Genomic DNA, 15,081 nt, shown 5'->3' with positions numbered 1-15,081 from the left:
ATGTGGAACAGATCACAATGCCGGTAAAAGCAGACAGACTGGCAACTTAAAATCGACACTGCTATTGACTTGAAAGTACCAGCTGATGGGCGAGTTGGTTATGCATTGTATGATTGAAACAGCGCAAGGCCGAATGCCAAAGAAGAGAACAGAGAAAGAAGGAAACGGACAACACAGTGCTGAGTTGTCATCAGCGCTGTGTTGTCCGTTTCCTTCTTTCTCTGCTCTCTTCTTTGGCCTTCGGCCTTGCGCTGTTTCAATCATGTTATTGACTGCACGGCTAGTGTTTATTAAATCAATGTTAAGTTTAAGTAAGTTTTTGTTTTTGACTTTAAACACCTTTTTAAAATTAATCTTTAGCCATCATTAGACAAACGAAAAGGGGTAGAACGCAGTCTTTTGTCTACATTTATCTATACAGAGAAGCAAAGCCAGTCTACCAGATGGTTCACATCTACGGAACAGCCACTGATCGAGCCGTTGGCTTAAATTGCATCAGCGAGTGAGCGGTACAGCAGTTGGTGTAAATATCAACCGGAGGGGGACGTTTACAACTATAAAACCTGTAGAAAACACCATTATGGCTCAGAGGTTTCTCTTATGTGACGCTGTTCACACGGCAGTGTAACACAGCATGTATTACAGAATATGTTGAGCCGCTGCGAAACTACCGCTTATGTTCAGTCGAGGTCAAAGGCCTCTGACCCCCTCCAAGTTCCGAATCAAGCCGGTGTGCATACGGATGCCACCTGTCAGTTGCCATCCGTATGCTGGGCCCAGTAGTTCGAAACTTGGAGGGGGGTCAGCGACCTTTCACTCCGACTTTACTTTGGTGCAACTGCACAAGACGAAATGGCAAAGAGCCGAGAAATGTTACGCGCGCACGTAAATACTTTATCAACGCTTAGCAGCAACACTCTCGTAGCATCTCATTACTGCAATGGTATTTCTTGAATGAAATGACAAGATTTTCGGTGACTTTTCGCGCCTTGAGAGTTTGCTCTTCAAAATTCGGTAGGAATCCTGCTTGGAGGAGGGTCAAGAATGACGTCTGCTCTTCTTTTCCGCGAAGCCGTCAAAAGTGTCTTCACTATTCGCTAGGACTGGTGTAGCAACTATCATTTATTTTGATGCTCGCGCGCCTGCTTCCATCTGAGAGAGTTTTATGATAGGGCAAACTGTAGCTATTCATGCTTGCATTGTTCGTGAAGTGAAGTTTAGCGTTTGAAGCACTGCTACGGTCATAACCCACGCTCTGGCATCGTTTCTGTTTACTGATTTTGTGGGCCTCCACGTTCAACAGATATGTTTTATTTTCATGCTCTATAAACTTTTTCGTTCAGCTCTGTCGCCCGAGAAAATAACTATAAACGCGATGTTCTTGACGCGTCTAAGTTGTTGCTCATGCTCTTGTTTGCTCCAGTTACTGTTTTGATGCAAAGAATCTCTTTTGATATTGCTCCAGAGAAAGTTTTCACGCGAACTTCACGGTGCAATAAAGATTTCCCCAAAGCACCGAGGACGTTGTCATTCAGTCAAGACAACAGTGTTCCGAATTTAAAGAACGACATCGCCGCCTACACGCGTTCTTGTGGCGCACTCCTGTTATACATATTTTTGGAAAAGCAAACAGAAAGGGTAAAAAACTACATTTACAGCAACCACGCACGGACTTTTTGTGTGCGCGATAAGGTGAGTAGACAAAAACGTAAAGAGATGCTTTGGAGACTTTTCAAAGCTTACCTAGCGGCGGAATCTCAGGAACACATGCTGAACACGTTTAGACGATATGTGCGGTCTTATTTCCTGCGCTGGCTTTGAGCTTAGCGTATGCGCCCGTGCGTAGCGAGTCGGTTGATGAACTCGGAGATTCGCTCAACTTGATGGTTCGCTCTCTCCTACCCTGCCGATTTTTTTCTTACATGTCTCACGTCTTAAGGGTTCTCAAGCGGAGTGTCAGTAAGATATAAAGATAGCGACAAACGCTAGCCTGATGATACCGGTAAAAGAACATCATGTACAAGGAAAAAACGTTAGCAGTTAGTGAAGGCTTCAAACAAATTAAACGAAGATGTCCTCCTATAGAGAAACTGCCTTGTTATTTTGTCATGAGCAACGGCGTTAGTAACTTAAAGGACTATAGACACCTAATTTTAACGCGTGTTTTCTTCTTTCAAATGTTCCTGTAGACATTAGAATACATGGATCACGGCGTGGTTTTCGCCTACAACCGAAAAATAATTTATAACTGGAGTTCTTCTTTCATGCTGTTTTGGTTTCATCAACCAAACGATGGCTGTGATGTGTAGTTTGACATTACGTCATGTGACCCAAGAAAAAAGGCAATATAACTGCTGATACATAGCTTTAACTCACTACAGCACTTAAACCACCCTACTTCAATAGCTAGAATTACAACAAACGACGTGTCAGAAGTTACATCGCCGTTTTCTTTTCAGTCTCACGTGACTGAAAGATCAGCTACATATTACTACCATCTTTCGGTTGGTGAAACCGAAACCGAAACAGCGTCAAGAAGCAATTCAATAATAAATTATTTAGCGGTAGTAGCGATTACCACGGGGTGCTTCGTGTATCGAATGTCTAGCGCGTCGTTTGAAAGAAGAAAGCGCCCAAGCAAAAATTTGGTGTCTATAGTCTTCACCCCCCTTCTGGATTTCCTGATAAATCCTTTCTCGTTTCGCCAAATAGGAAGACGGATCCTTAATGTGTTGCCTAATTGAATCTGTGTGGCATAAAAATTTCAATCCGTTTGCCTACTTCATGTGTGGGACTAAAGCAATGCTCGTTTTGTGCATACGTATGCCGAAGAAGCGGACTGCGAGTGCGCAGCATTGGAACGCCGTGGCGCCGGTTTTCTGAGAAGAGGAAGCGGCTCGTGCCACCGAGGTCATGTAAGATTTCCTCGGAGGGCCAGTTACTAGCGAGGGTTTCATAGAAATGAATACTGAGACTCGTATAGAATGATCGCATCGAGGCGGCATTATTCACCCCACAAAAATGACGCAAGCGTCCAGATAGTTCTTTCTGGGAGCGACGCCTCCGGAAAGTTCGCGAAACAGGTGAAGGGATTCTCTCGCAAGACTAACTTGCAATGGGATCCGAGCTACTCAGTTGGTGGGAGTGGAACGTGAGGAACCTAAAGAAAGGGTAAAAATTTTAGGCCGGCAGTGCAATCGCAAAAAACAACAGTAATGACAGTTGGATGTTCGATACAGTAAGTGATGAGGCAGCCTTCAGGTCCCAAATGGCTTTCTTTCTATACTAAAAATAAAGTATTCTTGAGAAGAAAATGGAGGGCATTCCGAAAGCACGGTCAAAAATAATGAAAGAGGGAAAAAGAAACAACCCCAAAAGCAAACTTAAGGATTCAACAGTGGCGGACAGCCGTAAGCGATGCAAATATTCAAGAATGGCGGCTTCCTCTACGGTTCCGTTAAAGTGCGCTATTGGCTGATTCTTTTGATGCCAGTAGAAATACTATCGCGCAACTATTGTAAGTCTGAGAAAGCCACATCTGGAGCCTAAATAAGTTTCTGGGAGAAGCATTTCTTGAGATATGGAGTTTGTTGTGTGCATATTATTTGGATGCATTTCCTCTCGAATCCGAATAGTCTTGGCACATTCGTTCTGCTCGTTTGCCGCCCTGTGAACCTGGCCATGAGGTTAGATTTCACTACGGGCTAATATTCCGTGCAAAGGACCTGTTTAGAGTGATCCTGACTAGGGGTGCTAGATGCATGGAAAGATAGAAATAATAAAAAAGGTGAATGAGTGTATCTATCAGTCAATATGCGGTCATTAATGATCTGTCATTAATATACACTGAACCATGATATGTGCCAGACAATTGTTCATGAAAGTAATCTGCAAACCAAGGAGTGCAACATTTGCGGAAATGAATGAATCAGTGAACTGTACGTTATATGCGGCCACCAAATGATGATAAAATTGATTGGTCTATCATCAAGTTAAATATTTACTGCGAAAATATGACCGTATCAGAAAAAAATGCTTTTAATAGCGGTTAACTATTCGGATCAGATGATGTTATAAGTATGTAAGTACAGGCACCCAATTTGATCCTCGCTTTTTCTGAATAAACTTCCAGAAACACGAAAGAAACCAACCCATTCAAACACGCACTGCACTGCAACGGCAGACGCGGAAATCGCAGGCGGACGCTTATCATTTACATTACAACCATTTCCTCCCTCAAAAAATTCCGAGGCCTAAAGTTGTTGTCGCCTATTTTAAAGCGTAAGCGATGAAAAAGAAATCAGTGCAGATTAGTTCTAAGCTAATGCGGAATGCAGGGTTGCTACAGCTAGTGAAAGCATCGTTACCAATGCGTGTCTTTCGACTAGCATAGGTGAACAGCGCTGTAATTATTATGGCACTGTTAGCAATTTCAACGCGCGGTTATCTCAGGTCAGACATGTAAAAAAAACGAAACTATGGAAAATTCGAAATAAGGAAGCGGGTAAGAACATCAGCTTTCCGCTTCAAAAATCAGGCCTTCTTCGTCTCAGTCGCCTCTTGCGCTCCCGTGCAGCGCCTTGCGGCGATTCCTCGTGCCTGACAGTCTGATAAATGGCGTCCTGTTCGTTCGCACAACAGGGCGCCTTGTCGACGACGGTATGGGCGCTCGTTCGCGAAACAGCGCCCCAGGCGGGGGAACTAAGAGCGGAAGGCAGCAACGACAAGAGGTCATTGTCATCCGATATAATGCACCGCAGGGGATAAGAATGACTCCCATGCCCTCTGTCCTTTCACCGAAGCGAATACGTGCAGAGTGTATGCGAGGCTGGTTATACGTGGTGTGTCAAGTTATTCAATGCAGATTATTCGTTAGAAAGCCGTGAAAGATACTTCGGTGCATTGTCCGTAGTTTGATGTTGCGCGAAGATGGGTAGCTATTGATGTTGTGCACTGCAATGAAAGGTATTATTAACTGAAATCGACTCTAAATTTTTAACGGTAAGGTGCAAAGTTATATTGAGAAATTGAAGGCCGTCAGGATCAAAGGCAAGCACAGTTATTGAAATTTCAAAATCGGCATCACGCTTCGAGATATGGAGAGGGAAAAAAAAAAGTCTTTTGAGACTTCTTCAAGTTGGCTTTCATGTGCTGCATACTAATAAAATCGGTGCACCTAGAATGAAATGCAGATGTAGTTTAAGTCTTTTAAGGCTTAGATGATGTTGACATGATTCCCGCTACAATACCACGTGCAGCGGTGCCATTTTATCAACATATAACGCAGGAAAGAAAACTTAACCAGCTGCCAAACGCGTGTTTCCCGTGTTCTATACTTTTAAGTGCAATGCTGATTCAGAAATTTTATTGACGGGGATCGCCGTCTATGTCGAAGGACTTCTACTTCTCAATGTAATCTTGTGTCTTAAAACCAAAAATTGAAAAAGTTGAGGATTTTAGCTCTGTTGGGTGCATAATGTCTGTCATCATAATCAACCTACACAGATCGCATAGACGTATCATTCACGGCTTTTCAGGGAAAATTTTTACATCATTCTAAACACGCAGTATTTCTTCAAAAAATAGGAAATTCGTTTCCGCGATAGCCCCCAATTAAGCTGGGTGTAGCACAATGTTTTCGCTGTCTGCTGTGGGAAAAAGTTTTTTTTAACGGTTGAGGTTAGGTGAAACACTATGACGGAAAACAGTGCTTTGCAAAATACATTTACTATTATTGAAATTCTTGCGTCTTTAGGAGCACACACTACTTTACACACTAGTCTAGATGGCGTGAACAGTGCATTACGGAGCACGCTAGCTTTAGTTACGAGTGGTCTATAGCTGGAAAAATATAAGGCATGAGCCTCTTAATAGATTGTGGTTTGCTTCTCATGCCAACAGAGGCTATGTAATTCCCGAAGAGTTTACATAGGTGGTCAAATGGTGGTTGTGTTTCATCGCCCGAACTGTAAAATGTCGATAAAGTACGTTTCGATTGTGGATAAGCGCGAAATTTTTGGCGCGGTATGCAACCGAGTTGCAAGCGCTTCATGCGTGTAATGGCCACAAGAGCGTGTAATGTCACTATAAGCCAGGAGCCTTTTACTACAGCTGCACCACATCGCTCTCGAACTTATGTGCCACGTGGGGAACATGGCGGAGGAGGGAGCTTGGGAAGTGATTTATTAGCATTGCCCTCTAGGGTCATGAATATTACAAGTTATTATTGAATCAAGTTTTTATAAAATCTAAGAATCATGTATCATGACAGTTCCTATGAAAGCTCAACTATCTGCTGGCAAAGCATCGGGATTTTCGTTGGATGCATATCACTTATTCAAATATAATGAATAGCGAAAGGTGGTATGTGGTATATGGGCTCCAACATTTAGTAGTTGGACGTAGGCCATGAAAGACATAGTAGTCCAGAGTTGGAATTAGTTTTGGCCATCCATGTTTCTTTGACGTGCGCTTGCATCGCACAGTAGTTAAGACAAATGCATCTGCGAGTGAGCCACCAACGGTGCAACGACAGGACTTAATCCAATGCAAACAGAGAGACAGAGAAAATGTCTTTAATGAAACATTAAGTCCGCGTGTTACCACGCCAGGGCAGCTTTCATGTGTTTAACCAGAACTTCTTGGTAAGTGCGGTGAAGCTGGGCCGGCAGAGGCCTCTAATCGGACGTAATGCTCTTAACCGTCGAAGTGGATTGACGTTTTCGTCCACCTCCATTTCCCACTAATGGCCTTTATTGCCGCTGAAGATGGCAACTATTACGTTCCTTTGAGGGCCAAGCGAGACCGCTCATTACTATAGTATTCCTTCTGCCCGAGCGCTGTAGAGCGTAAGCCCGAACTGTGGCGAAGCTCTCTCACAGCCTTTGAAAGCTACTGTGCGTTTAACGAGATTAAATACCCCGTCTTTAATCCAACTGCTTCCTTAGTTGCTGGGTTGCTTCGCTGCCGTCGTAGTTACACACTTTGTTTATTGTGTGTTGGTTTGTGTTTTTTGGCCTTTAATCTGTTAAGGCTGTCATGCGCCAAACGCAAGGTTGCAATGTTATATAACCTCTGTTTGTTTGAGGCTGCAAGCGGTAGAAAGTGAGGGGCTGGGTACCAAAATGCTACGACACTAGTACTTCTAATAAAACAGAAAAATTCTCCCTGGAAATGAGTGAACAGCAGACTTATTGCGCTTGCTCGCAAGTTTCATTTTAATCAGCACTTTTTACTTCTGCTCCATTCTAAAATAGGACTACTAGAGTTTCTTGTTATGTGTGCTGTCGCTCTCAGCCGCTTCGAACGTGGATAGCTTAAGTTCCTCGCAGTCGACTGAACGTTTACCCCATCTGCTGGCTATTTCTCTCGCTCAGTGGCTCTAGGAGCTCTTCGTAGCCCTGTGCCTGCTGTCTTTCTTGACCTTTACCCCTCAACCTGTGACGCAAAGTCCCGAGCCGGTGGTCCCAAGCTGCGGTGAGCAGACCTTCCTGCAGAGAACTGCCTTCTCCTCCCTTACTACTTTTCCCCTCTGACCCATTCCTCTCCCCCCGGTCCCCCTCCTTCCCGTTGGCTTCTTTTTTCGTTCTTTCAGGTTACACGTACGGGCTCCAAGAGAGATAAATGGTTTGGCTATTGCTTTAGTCCTTTATTCGGCATACATAATGAAAGGTGGCTTTCGATTATTTATTTTGCTTTGTCTGCGGCGAGCGAAGAAAAATACCGCGCCAGGGCTTTCGTCTCCTCACAGGCGGTTTCCCTCTTTGTCTGTTCCTTTAACTTGAGGCCTGTTGACTCAGGCATAGACCGCAGGGCTGTGGGAAAGGAAGGACTGCTTTTGGCCCGATAGGCACCGACGAAACGAGAGCTCCACGAAAGGGAAAAACCATTTGCATCGACGATAAGGAGGAATGGTCGGTGCGCGCCTGGGTCGGGAGTCAGCGTGACGTCATGTCCACGGTCGACTCGGGTCAAACCCATGGTTTTCGTGTCGTTCTGCTGAAGGTACTTGTGTTTTACTGGCCTATTATGGGGTTTATAGATTAAGCGGCGCAACACGAGCGAAAGCGCTCGTGTTGTCCAAGTCTCTTCTCTGTCCGTGTTTTTTAGCGCTTGTACGTGTCTGCAGATGATTCGTATGCAAGTTATATAATCTCGTAGGATAGTTTTGAAAACGCTCGAAGGTAATAAGAGATAGCGTTTCATAAGCGTAGAGCAAGATTACCGTTTTAAATCATAAATTTTAAGGAGAAATGTAAGTTGCCGAGTCTTAGAGCACAACACGAGGTTATATCTTGAATAGACAGGCAAACAAGGTTGCGGGCACTAGTTGTCCTAACTAAGTGCAGAAAATCGAAAGACAGTCTAATCTACAGCGAACAATATTTATGAGTGCAAATGTCTACACTAGTGTGTGAGGATTCAAATGACACTGGAACGGTGCTCGCGAGTGCCACTTGGTGCTTCGCAGTGCCACTTCTGCATAGCTCAATGACACCGAAATTGCACTAGGGATCACAGGAGAAATTTTGCCATTCGTACAGTTAAACATTTCTTCATTATCGCAGTGACATAGGCTTGTTTAATGGAGTGCTTGGAAAGCGTGTTAGAGTACTTGTCGATTTACTATAAAACAATTGAATTCCTGCCGTGCAGTGAAGCTTTTCTCTTTCACATTCAGAAAAAACAGAGCAGTTGTATTACCTTTGTGACCCAGCGCTGGTTCCTCTCTAGTTAATGAGCTCAAAGAAAACTATAACGCCGGAAGTCCTCCGTACCCACAAAGTACAAAAAACGATCTGTTGTCAGCCGTGATTCTAAAGCACAACATAACCTGCAGTTTATTTATCTTTATTTATTTATTTCAATAACTTCAGGGCCCATGGGGGCATAATTGCTATCTGAAAAACGTGCTGCATTAAAAGCGGGAACTACTTTCATCACAGCAAGAAAAAGTCTCCAAAGTGGCTTGAATCGTACTAACGACATTGCTTTGCTCTATGGCCATGAATTCCAATAAGCAGGATGTAGAAAAGTCACGACGGTTCTTGCTTACAAGGTGTACCTATTTCCGATGAATTCAACTGAGAAGCAGCAGTTTTCATGGGATAACGCAGTAGTATTGCCGTACGCTCGTGTTTCATCTGTCTGTGTTTGTGTAACGTTTGTACGTTCGGCTACACTAAGGATGCTGTTCGCCAGCGTTAAACAATGACGGCCGGAACGCGAGTAGCCGGTGATTAATACCTCTCTAAATTAAGTTGGTCTAAACTCGGTAAGGAAAAAAGCAAAAATAAAATTCAAGCCCTGCAATTCCAAGAACTAAATGAGCCTAGCAACGCAAGAAATGTTTCGATGTAAAGTGGCGCCTACCTTAATAGTTATGAATACCCAGCTTCTCACTACCTCCTTCCGTTCCACTTCGTCCTTTATAAGCGGTTCCAGAAGCTCTGACTTGTTTGAAACGACTGTGGGAGGCCACTTTGCACTATGGAGCCGCAGTTATCGGCGAACAGGATCATTTTGCACTCTTTTTCTCTAGTATTTCTAGCCCAACAGCACGCTAAACGGTCGCGGTATTTTTAATTTATGAAAAGCTTCGTATCGACCCCTCCTCCCGGCTCCCTTCGGTCATTAAGACCTAAGCACCGCATTTTGTTAGGTCCGGTTGTTTCGGCCTAAAATGAAAAAAAAGTTCATGCACTCCCTCGGAGGTGCAAGAAAGCAAAAACATGCGCACTTGCACGGCTGTTGACACTGCAGCAGGGATGCCGCTTCGCTGTTTATGTCTTGAATCCGAATGATTGCCGTTGCAGTTTTTCACTCCGTCACGAACATTTCGCGGTATTTTCAGTGTTTAAACATTTTAAAATTTCCTGAAAACAGCTGGGCAGGTGAGATGTTTTTACACCTCGGTCGTAACGAGAGCAGAGCAGCGATTGTCGTAAGAAGCGCCTCTGTGCTGTCGGTGTAATGGTGACAATGCGCTTATGTCCGTAATTACGAGCCCTATCACTCCCATAAACGAAGCCACGCTCACCTAATTCATTAACCAATCTATGCGTTCATTGCTGCTTGTATTTATTGTTTCCTTTTTGCATATTATATGAAACTCACAGTAAAATCTTCACCAATAAGGAGTTAAAAAGACAGTGGAACACTTATTTTGTCCACAACCCTTCAGAAAAAAATGCGGTGTCATTCAGCATCCTATGCTGTAAGGGAACATAGCGGCGAACTAGTTAACGTCTGGAGGCTTGACAACAAATGAGTATTTTCTGAATTTTTATGGAAGTATTTTTCTTCTCCACAAACAAAATAACTGAATGCGAAAGATGAAGAGCATGTCTCAAGACTCCGAAGGCAACAATTAACTCAGATTCGCTGATGCAACGCATTTATACGTTGCTGTGCAGGTTGTGCAAACCATAGAGTGACAGAAGCAGAAAGTGCGGCACATTAAAAAGCCTTTACACCAACGCCCAATAAATTATGCAAATTGCTTCCTTACCTGGGAATGTGATGCGTACGTAAGTACTCATTGGACAAAGCATACGCAGCCACACCCGTTGACAAAGAATAGGTTGGGGCAACCGAAAAATAAATAAAAATAATAGGCCCCTGCCTGCACCACATACGCACAACAGGTTTATACACCCGTTGACAGAAAGGTGAGCTAAAATGCTAATTTAACAGACATACACCCAAACTGCGATACTTATACTGTAAAGTCTAGGCCCGACATATATCGGACCCTTTCGCGCGGCCAATACATGTCGGGCCTAGGCTTTACAGTACAACTATCGCAGTGATACTCTGTCGCTTCATGAACTTCAACACAAGCTTTCTAACCGTGTTCCTTCCTGCAACCGTTAGTGAATATCGTACAGGGCTGTAGTGTTATAGGACGAGTAAAATATGTCATGGATGTGCCTGTGAGCCCTCTTGTGAGCTCTTAAACTTCCTTTAGTTAGAAGTCTAGAAATAACCCTTCCTTTTAATCATTTGGTTAAAACGCCACCATTTACGCGGAAGTCTTGATTGTTCGCGCACGGCAACTTTTTGCATTGCGCAGTCGTCATGATGCTTTGAGGCGCGCTGGGGTGTTGTTGCTAAATGAATGAAGAAAAATACAATCGCTACTTATTTCTAAACAATAAAACTACGCCGTGGATGATTTGCGAGATGAAATCCTTAGAGATGTCAGTCTCGCACCATTCGAAATGATATACTGGAACGAAAAATTTCTGTCCGCCATCAAAATCATTCTTTTTTTTGGCAGCTGAGTATGTCTCGTGCTCCATCCTTCTTTCGACGCCATTACCTAATGGCACTCTCGGCGGATTATAGGAAAAAAAATAAACAGTGTGAAGCAATAACGAAAAACAAATTTCGTTTGCTGCCCTGGCGTAATCTTTTCGAAGACTTACCTGCCCGCCTTGCGTTATTTATTGCTTCGCATTATGTGCCTTTCCTACAGGCAGGCATACTGAAGCGTTAACCTCAGTGCATGTCATCAGTCAGCGGATTACAACTTTATCTTTCTATCTTTATTTCCACCAACTTTTTCTCCAGATGATCATGCTTTGCTGCTGTTTCCGCCATAGAGTCTTAAACTAGGACTAAAGACAAGTTAGGTGACGTTAGCGTCGTATCACTGGCCAGACGGGTCTGGTCATGACGTCGCTTCGCTGCAGTATAACCATTCCCGCACTGGAGACAATGTTTTTTATCTTTGACTCCCGCTTCAGTGTCCTGGCGGTGGCGTGTTTTCCGGTGGATCATTCATCTTCGACGGCAAAGAAAGGGTGCCACCTTTCGGAACGCCGAGACAAACGCGGTCTAGAAGAACGATGGAATTGTGACGATGCAAGATGGTGGGGGCAGGTTAGCAGCAAAAGGCTCTTTAGTCTTATGCTAGAGAGCTTGTTTTCTCCTTCTTGTTATACTTTTGTTCTACCCCGCTTCACCTTGTCTGGTCTGGCCTCACCCATCTTTTTACTGGGGGCTTTCTTTGCTAGCACCGTGATCAGGTGGAGTGAAACGACTTTGTTTCCATTTAAAGGTCATAGTGCGGCACCTCTCGCTGCCAGGTCCAGGCGTCCGGCCTTCTTTTGTGTCTGTGTCATATTCCTCAGCTTTCTCGGCCAGCATTTTGTCGGATTATTTCATTTCTTGGTTTTATTTTGACGCAGAAAAATAATTAACAGGCCTAAACTATTTACTGCATTTGTTGGGAACCTAGAAGACGTTATTTAAGCATTCTTTATTTGGGGGCGCAAAGCCATGATGGTGAACTATACTCACTTATTTGTTGAAACTAAAAAGAGAAATTAGTCAAGAATCTTTTAGTTATTTGACCCAATAACTAATAAACGATTGCATTATAGGGGAAGAAGAGAGCGGTTGATTGAAGAATGTAACCCCAACTTGCGGCCTTATTTAATGTGGAAGGAAGCGCTATGAGGTGCTTTAATACTCGCTTTGTAGCACCTAGTTCCTTGAAGGCAACTTCTACAGTCTACTACGTAAAGACCGACCTCTAAACATCAATGTACAAAGGAAGATCGTTTGCTTACCAGCTGGGCACTTGTACAGATGTACAGTGGTGACGTAAATTGTGAGATATCATTGATTAACGCATATAGTCAGAGCCATAGGCGTAGTCAATGTGGCCTCTGGAAGTGGAGCTCCCCAGCTATATACAGTATGCATCAGTTAGCTCATTTTTCTCGCACGGAAGGTTCCTGCCGTCGTAAGACCTTTCGTTTTTTGATTGGAAGCTTGAACCTGGGCTAATGTCAGAGCACCGCAACTGAGTTCGTACATGCGGCATTGAACAAGTTTACGTCACCATGTTTTATTGCGAAAGCAATACTGCTTGCACTTTCACGCCGTTGCGTGCCGCGGCCGGTGACCACCATCGCGCCGCGGCGGTGACCACCATTAACCTTCATTTGACTTTGATTGCATTACATTGGATTAGATTGGATTAGATTAGACTGGATTTGATTGGATTGGATTGGACTGGATTGGACTGGATTGGACTGGATTAGATTAGATTAGCTTAGATTACATTACATTACATTACATTACATTAAATTAAATTACATTGGATTGGATTGGATTGAATTTAATTGGATCGGATTGGATTAGATGGGATTAGATTGAATTGGTTTGGATTGGATAGATTGAATTGAATTGGAATGGATTGCATTGGATTGGATGGGATTGGATTGGATTGGATTGGATTGGATTGTATAACCGATGCATCACCACAAGTCTAACCACAAGCACCACCACACGCTACACTACGGGCTGTACCATGGCGTACGTACGGATATTGCTTTCGCAATTACCGGGCTTAACCAAGCTAAGCCAGAGATTTCTTTTTTTACGGTGGTACAGCGTATGGGGCAGAATTTTATTAGTTACGGCAGCGCTGGACCGTGGTTGCGCTGCGCTAAAGCTCCTGCTTGATTTGGGACTCAAGGAATGTTAAAAAGCCCGGGCAGTTTTGACTCACTTGAGATAGAACCTCCTAAAGATATCTGGTGACGCAAAATGGCGTAGCGTTTTGTAATTCTATGCGACTCGCTGCTTTAAACGCTGACGGCAGCAGATAAGCGGGCGAGGGAGAAAGGCAGCACGCATACACATACCATCCGCATATTATATTTCTTGGTTTTGGTTTTCTACCCGACGCCGCCGCCGTTGAGCGATGACTTAATGACACATGCGGATCTATAAATACACATACATTTAAATCCTCATCCGGTGTGTCTAAATACCGAGAAGGCAGTGACCTAAGCAGGCTCTCTCGTCCGCCTTTCAAGATTTCAGGCACCGCCTCGAGCGCTCGCGAGATTTAATTTTAGCCGAGAAGAAGAAAATAGCCACTCAGCACGTGCCGATGAGTTTACTCAACGTTAACCTCGGAGACGGATCGCCTCTTGACGGCGGGACGGAGGGCTGTAAATGCCGCCGGTTGACTGAAGACATTCCAGCGAGGCTTCTTAATTTCTTAAAATCTCAACTCGGCTCTAGCGTCAGACTTATCTTTTTTTTTGTGCATTTTATACAGCCTCCCTGCCCGTGCGTGATCGAACACTTGAAGTGGTGTCCATGAAAAGCTTGGGAAATCGTTGTTACGGCGGTCACATTTTCGCAAATTGCTTTCAGTTAATTGTTTAGTATTTTAGTAGTTTTAATCGTTATGAGCTCTCTCTTTTTGTACCTGTCCGTGAAATTATATTTTGTGCTCTGAGTGCTGAAATGACAAGCCAGCTGCTATCAGCGTCCTGAGGGCTCAAAGAATTTCTGTGGCTACTTGCTAAGTCATCATGTTCTTTATGTCACTTATTTGTACACATTGCCCGTAATATCCTGACGCCACAGCAATGTACGAGTTTTGCTGAAATGATATGCGCTGGCGCACTATTCGCATGAAATTACTGGCTATAAAAATAGACAATATCCCATACATAGAAATATTCAATAAAGAAAGAATATCTGACTTTTCGGTCCTTTCCTTTAACCTTTCCTTCCCCGTATGCTGTAATTGGCCTGAATGCTATGCTGAGCTAAAAAAATTATTTTTCTCCTGCCCCGTTTCCATTGAATCCGCCAATTGCTCATACCGCTCTCCCCCAGTGTAGCGGGTCTGGCTAGGCTCGGGCCAGCTGACGGACCAGTTGCCTTTGGTGATCCTGCCGAAGGACATCTTCGATGATTAATGCTGAGTGTAATAAAGTTGTTTCTCTCTCTCTCTTCAGAAAACAATGCGTTCGGTGTAAAATTATTCAGAGACAACGTAAAAGCTGTAAAAGCGCTGCAAAGGCACTCCGTCTCTGCGAATAAAAGAGCCCTTCGTATGACGATGATTTCAATAGATATGGCAACATGGTAGCGCGCACGTGAACACCTTGCATCTGGAGGGTGAGGCATCAAGTGGTCCTTGCTTGCATCGAGGCTGACGCAACCCGTATACTATGATGAAGCCGTTGGGATCTTGCAGAGTCGTCATAATGAACAACAGCCTGATCGCAGGCAGCCCTTACTCCATGTTTGCAGTCCAGCTCG

The sequence above is a fragment of the Amblyomma mixtum genome, chromosome 2 (genome assembly GCF_055824585.1).
Source record: "Amblyomma mixtum isolate Tamu chromosome 2, ASM5582458v1, whole genome shotgun sequence".
NCBI classification, from domain to species: Eukaryota; Metazoa; Arthropoda; class Arachnida; order Ixodida; family Ixodidae; genus Amblyomma; species Amblyomma mixtum.
Note: the sequence above shows the minus strand (reverse complement) of the source record.